This window comes from Diadema antillarum, unplaced genomic scaffold (genome assembly GCF_040938485.1).
Source record: "Diadema antillarum isolate AM-2024a unplaced genomic scaffold, OU_Dant_1.0 scf00000145, whole genome shotgun sequence".
Taxonomy (NCBI): domain Eukaryota; kingdom Metazoa; phylum Echinodermata; class Echinoidea; order Diadematoida; family Diadematidae; genus Diadema; species Diadema antillarum.
This window is the reverse complement of record NW_027271034.1, coordinates 1,538,331-1,544,799: the sequence shown is the minus strand read 5'-3', so window position 1 is coordinate 1,544,799 and position 6,469 is coordinate 1,538,331. Positions and strand designations below refer to the sequence as shown.

At 38.0% G+C, this 6,469-nt stretch overlaps 1 pseudogene; it reads right to left on the bottom strand.

Moving 5' to 3' along the window:
- Window positions 1–1,270: 1,270 nt before the first annotated feature.
- LOC139721550 (mitochondrial basic amino acids transporter-like) lies at window positions 1,271–2,987 on the bottom strand (annotated as a pseudogene).
- Window positions 2,988–6,469: the final 3,482 nt, after the last annotated feature.

Genomic DNA, 6,469 nt, shown 5'->3' with positions numbered 1-6,469 from the left:
ATTTTAAGAGCAGCAGTTGAACTGTTTGCTACACTCTCCGGGGAATTTTGTAACACAACAGAACTATAAAGCAACTTTATGGCATATGAGACATCAATGAACATCATTGTTTGATTCATGATCAACATATACATAAAATATCGAACTCAGCAAGTATGCAGACAATGAAAACTTTCAGTGAATACCTAGACCAATGTTAGTGGAATCTTGAAGAGAGCTGGAAAATAACAATTTGGCGGTAGATGTTGGCAATCTCAATAATAGTTTGCTCTTTCCAGTGTCAAACAAGATGTATGTGTGCAGAGTATCAGATACACTAAAACAAGAAAAGCTGCTGAAAATTTTTCTCAAGTCCTTAGATTCTAAATGCTTCCTTTCTGGTACTTTGATGTGCAAGATCACGCAACATCAACCATTTCCCGGCTAGAAAGTAATCTTGAAACCTGCAGCCCCATCTGCAAATGATCACCCACATTTAAATGGGATTCTGTACAACCCACCTGGGGCTCATTTCCTGGAGAGCTGTGCAATAATCATCATAGGTTACAATACTTGCAGGAGCCAAGGAACATCGAATCCATTGAGAACATTGTGAGCTGTTGCTGTTGTAACTGTACCAATGATTACGGTAATGTAAAACACTTGCACATACCTGCATGACATGTGCCATTGATCTGCAGCTGCACGAATGAATCCAAGCAGTGTGAAGTCATATAATTATATATATTATGTATATGTCTCTTTAATTTGCAGAGACCAAATTACAAATGAATCTTTGATTGCACGATGAAATACATCACTTTTGTTGAATAAATCCCACTCATCAGTACTGTACTTACCTTATATTTAGAGACATCAATGAAGTCATCTTATCTCACTTTTTTTTTTAATGAAGACTTAAAAAGGCATCACATATAAAAGTGATATACACAAAATATTTATTTCACAACAATGGCAATCACTAATATTAACTCTACAGTACTTCTGTACACTACATACTACATATATGTACTTATACATCTGAAAATCATAATGTTATTGCGTAATGTTTAAATCACTTTATTTCGCTAAAGGCAGGATCACCTCTGAATACAAAAGAATGGAAGATTCAAGGATAGCATGTGTCCTGAAGTAACCATGGCATAAACTACTTGTAATCATATCTAAAAAAAAAAAATGCACTTAGTGTGCAAGTCATCAAGGTGACAAACAGCTTGTATCATCCCAAGGCCGTTGGACTTGATGAATACATGACCATGGTAAATAGTCATCATGACTCTCTCTTGCCATTACTACTGCTGTTATTATTAGTCTGTCCTAGCAGCTGCAGTGTCAGTGTTGCCCCAGTAAATGTGGCTGCATTGACGGGGAAGGCACGCAGGAGAGTTGCACCCAGTCCTTTGGTCATGACCGAAATCCCCTCGGCACGGTAAGCTTTTCCTGAATACGTCAATGATTCCATTGTACTTGTTTTTCCCTTCCATCCCATCCGCCTGGATGCGCGTCTTTCATGACGTCCAAGTTGTTACGCCATGACCCAAGAGGTCATCCCGCTCAGTCCCCCCGGCGGTCAGCAGGCCTAGCACCCCGATCTGACCCTGTGGATGGAGATTCGCTAGGTTGGCTGCAGTAGAACTCATACGCCATGAAGTAGACTGCGAATCCCGGCGTGTCTCTCATGGCTGTCAGGGCAAAGCCCCTGTAGCAGCCTCTTAGACCCTCACTCTTGTATATCTTGTAGATGGCATCCAGAGAGCCATGGTAGCGGTGCAGTCCCCCTTGCGCTGTACCTGCACCCTGGTTTTGGCAAGTTCCATTGGGGCCTGCAATGGTGGACTGCACGGCTCCTGCAGTGGCTCCTGCTAGAAAATGGCTGAAGAGGGTGGGCTCCTCAAAGCGACGCATGATGTTGCCTTGTACGCCAAAAGACAATTGGTGTTGATGAATGTGAGACCAAGCAGAGGGGATGCCATGCCCTTGAATAAGCCAAACACCTGAACAGAATTATATAAAAATAAAAAAGTCAATTAAAGCCATTTGCAATACAGACAATAAATCTGGGCCTGGTTGCATTTATCTATGGTAACTTCACAATTAATGATAACTCCGCAATCAATGGTATGATTTGCTGGCTTTCTATGTCTAGACAGAATGGAAGAGTGTTGTCTTGGTAGTTACCATTGATTGCAGTGTTACCATAATCATTGTAAAGTTACCATACAGTCTAGCTTTATTCAACGGAGTTCTGATATACACCAAGATTCTGAAAACTGAGACAAATTGGCAATTTTCTAGGATGGTTGGACTCTGCATGGGCTTTGCATAAATTACTATGTGTTTTTAATACATCGATGTAGAGTTTTGATTCATTCAGGTAGTATGCTGAAAGCGTGCTACAAATGTGATTTAAATGATTAGAAAAAACTGTCCACATCTGATTTTGATTGAGATCTTACACAAAACCTATGAAAAAAAAACAACCAAAAGGAATCGCCTTATCATGGCTAAACTGAGTAACATGCTTTCTTCACTTCTGGATTCGTGTCACCATTTTGTTTTATGTCAAAATTTTCAGAATTATTCCGTGACAATTACCACACAATGGCCTCATGCCACAGGGCCCTGCTCAGCTATGCACACTACATGAACAGAGATGATAAGAACCAACAGAGGTGAAACAGGCCCCATGGGTGTCGTGAGACAGTGGTAATAAAGGATGTTTCATGCATGAGTTTCTGGGGCAACGGGAGGCACTCTAAATGAGGACGTCAAAGTACATCATTGCACTGAAGGGATGCATTCCATGTAGTGTAGAAGCAAGTAATGACATCCACAGCAAGAGGTGTTTCTTGGTATCGTAGACTCTCTAATCCAAGTACCTCTATAGGTTCAGGGCATTTCATCCATTGATGACCTAAAAGTATGGCATAAGTCCAAAAAATTGAGACTTTTGAATTTACAAATTGCTTGGCAACAATGTATACCATCTCTACACAATTTCCTTCACTTTCCTTTTTCTTTGTTTGTTTTGTATTTAGATTAATTTTTCCTTTTCTGGCCTGGAGTTGTGTAGGAGTGCTTTGTGGGTGTAGAGGATGTTTTGCTAGTATTCTCTGTCCATTGCTCATTTTCTTGTCTTCCCATATCTAAAGCCCTTCATCATTACACTTTCAGCACTTTGTCAATGCAGTTGTCTTCTTGCAGCAAAGTTTTTGTTTTTCTCATAATATGTGTGCTCTTAAATTCTCTGTTAGAATATTACTAGACTTTTTGAGATGAGGAAATTGATTGTCAGTCAACTGATAGTGAAATATATTTACTCCATTCCTTTCTTGCATTAGCAGTACAGGTTGTCTGCATTACTGGTAATGCATGACTAAAATATTGCACATATTGTAGCTTTACACCTCACCACCTTGGTGTATTTTACAGAGTCATAAAAGATGATGTGAAAAAAATCTCTATAATGCACATTGAAAAAAAAAAATCAGCTCTTTGTAAACCTACAAAAACTTCTGTACTGTAAAGTGTATTAAAAAAAAAACCTTCTGAAAGAGCTTTGTTAACAATACAGAAACGGTCTTTGATAAGACCCCCCCCCCAAAAAAAAAAAAAAAAAATTGTTTGTTTGCCCTTAATTGTCAAAACCCAAGAGGGTCGATAGGTCGGTTTTTGGTTTTTTTTTTTTTTTATAATACCCTTTTACCCATGTAATTTTGTAACTTTGGCAGGGCATCTTGTACACTCATCCTTCTGGCAATACAGTAAACCTCGCTTAAGTCGACACGATAAAAGAGTCCCAATTTTTGCCTTTGTTATTCCTTGAAAATTTCTTCGTCTTAGTCGACATTTATAAGTCGACAACTCGCGTAAGTCGACCTGATTTTTGAGTGCCAACTGAGCTGAAATACATGTTAATTCCCTCGTCTCAAAATCTTGTCACCATTCTCTGAAAAAGAATTGTTTTCCCACTATGATTTGCAGCATTACTAGTCGGTAATTTGCTAGTGTACGGCGCGGTAGCGTTCGTGCCATGCGTCCATTGTCTTGTACGCCAGAATAGAAAGGGCAATCACTCATTTACATTGGAGAATTACATGTAGTATACCCATAGCAGTTCACTTTCCCCCTTTTCTCCTTCTCGTTATTCTCAAAATGCACGTCCTAGTAGAGAATCATTATCAGAACATGAAATGAGTAGGTGTTTCTCCGTTCATCCAACTATTCTAACGTTAATTATTCCGAAGCGGTATTAGAAACCTGGGTCCGTTTTTAGAAAATTAATTAAAATGCAACTAAAAATCAAATGCAGGTGTATCAAATCACGAGCAACTTCGCACATTAACGCAAGTGCGTTGCTGAAAAGACTTGCTTTTGAAAATCATATGAAACTAGAAAATAATTGTAAGAACCTGAAACTCAATTGTGTTTAAACGCAACTCTAGAAATCAAATGAAGTCCATCAAAATCACGCGCAACTCTGTATTCAAAGGCAAGAGCGTTGCAGAGAAGACTTGCAGTTTTCGTAAGAAACTAGAAATTGCGTTTAAAAGCATCTCTGAACATCTACGGAGGTGCGTTATTGTTGAAAAGTCTTGCATTATTTTTTTTAAATTTTGTACGCAAAATAAAAAATGAAACGCAACTCTGAAAGTCAAATGCAATTGCAAGTCTATCATATCACACGGAACGCTGAAAAGACTTGCGTTTGATAATCATCCGAAACTAGAAAATTGTAAGAAACTTAAACTCGATTGCACTTCAACGCAATTCTAAAAATCAAATGCAAGTCCAGCAAATCACAAGCAATGCTGTATTTAAAACGCAAGAGCATTGTAGAAAAGACTTGCGGTTTTTGTACGAAACTAGAAACTGCGTTTAAACGCATAAAAATCTATACAAAAGTGTGTTATTGTTGAAAAGACTTGCATTATTTCTTATTTCGTAACGGAAGTTTCACCGTGACCGAACTTAGTCTGCACTAGCAGGGGAAAGACATCTCAACATTTACACGTTTCGAACTATCGAAATGCATGAGACAAAAGTTTCAGGGGATTCCATTCCTAAAAGGACAAGGCATCATTCAAACATCACCATTCATTCACATGATATGCCACAATTGCAGCAGAAATAGTCACAAAAAGACCTTCGTGTATAGCTTTCGTTGAGACCTAACTTCAGGTTTCTAACATTCTTTGGTGAGAGAGATAACGAGAAACCTCTTATGAAATATGAAAGAGCATGTGATTCCAAAAGGAATTCACCATTTATTTGATGAAAATTGGTTTGGAAATGGCTGAGATATCCAAAACAGAGTGAACCTAATAAAAGGTGGGACCCACCTTTTATTACAGTCACTTTGTTTTATTTTGTTTTTGGATGTCTCAGCCATTCAAAAATACATTTTCATCAAACAAACTTTGAATTCCTCTAAGATTGATATGCTCAGTACAATTCTATGAATAATTTCTTGATATCTAGCAAAAAATTATAAGTCCAATCCTCATCTCCACCAATACTATACCATCCCTTTAACATTTGGCTGCTAAATGAGGTTATTGCTGCAGTTATCCAACATGTTCAATATTTTTTTTTTCAAGATTTCAAGATACGATCAAAGAAGAGTAAATTCTGAAATACCTGTATGTAGACTATCTACTACCTACTGATTTCAAAATACCGGTCAGGTTGTTGTGTAGACATGAATACATACACAATGAATTTTCTAAATTATCCCCCATTGGAAGAAAAAAAAAGAGAAAAAATATAAATATATGTTCCTAACCTTCTTTCTAAGTATAGGAAATATTTCAGAACGAAAGTTAGGAAGATTCTCAGAATACCACTCAGGAATAAACCCTGACTTAGGAAGAAAAAAAAAATCTTCCTAGAAAGAATTTCAGAATTTCAGAATACCACCCCATATTTTTCTGCAGCCATCAAATTTCAATTTTTGGAAATATAAACATGTCAATAATAGTGAAAATTTCCATAGCAGAGCTGGATAAAACAGAAAACAAATTAATGCAAGGCAATGTAGACAGGTTTGTCGGTAGGGTCGTCAGAGTATAGAGCAGGATATGAGCCTTGACTAAATCCATCTATGTCCATCAAGCCAAGTCTTGCCTAACACATCTCAGCAAATGGCCCATGACACCACAAACCCACTAAACTGAGCTTAATTAGCTGCATGAAGGACTCTTTTAGAACCTATAAACTGCTCATAGAGCACTTTAATCAGTCCTGGAACTTTCTCCCATGACACACATTTCTATGAAACACTATCAAAGCAGAGTTTCACTGCTTTTTCTTTTCTGACATGGTACTGCTGCTATTTATGTGGCACAGGGTCACTCAACAATGAGATGAATGGCTTCGTTTCTATCATTCAGTCATCAGCCATTGTATAGGCCTACCTCCTGGGTTTTCATTTCCTTTATTCAAGCGTTGACCATTAGCTTCTTCTGAG